General features: G+C 42.0%; 1 protein-coding gene across 1 annotated transcript in view; it reads right to left on the bottom strand.

Moving 5' to 3' along the window:
- LOC107586029 (myotubularin-related protein 10-like) overlaps positions 1-502 on the bottom strand; it is a 30,535-nt gene that overhangs the window by 17,574 nt on the left and 12,459 nt on the right. The window lies entirely within an intron of this gene.

Here is a 502-nt window from a genome sequence, read left to right as displayed (position 1 = left end):
AAGAGATTTTTTTATTTCAACTATTGGAGATGTTTCTGGGCTAGCAGGTTAATTATTTCCATTGCACACTGAAAACAGTGCAACAAGCTAAATAAAATTCACACATGTATTTTCCGCTACCAGAAATGTTAAAGGGGTCATATGATGCTGCTAAAAAGAACATTATTTGGTGTATTTGGTGTAATGAAATATGCGGTTTAAGGTTCAAAAAACACATTATTTTCCACATACTGTACATTATTGTTTCTCCTCTATGCCCCGCCTTTCTGAAACACATCGATTTTTACAAAGCTCATCGTTCTGAAAAAGCGAGGTGTGCTATGATTGGCCAGCTATCCAGTGCGTTGTGATTGGCCGAATTCCTCAAGCGTGTGACGGAAATGTTATGTCCCTTACCAACCACATGTGACGACCCCGGGCTGGACTCCGCTTCGTTGACGGTGAAAGCCGATCCGGTGATCGACAGTGCGAAGTTGAAGTATTTCCTCAGCGACCAGCACGG

Source organism: Sinocyclocheilus grahami, unplaced genomic scaffold, assembly GCF_001515645.1.
Source record: "Sinocyclocheilus grahami isolate Dianchi unplaced genomic scaffold, SAMN03320097.WGS_v1.1 scaffold76.1, whole genome shotgun sequence".
Taxonomy (NCBI): Eukaryota; Metazoa; Chordata; class Actinopteri; order Cypriniformes; family Cyprinidae; genus Sinocyclocheilus; species Sinocyclocheilus grahami.
This window is presented reverse-complemented; position numbering and strand designations above follow the sequence as displayed.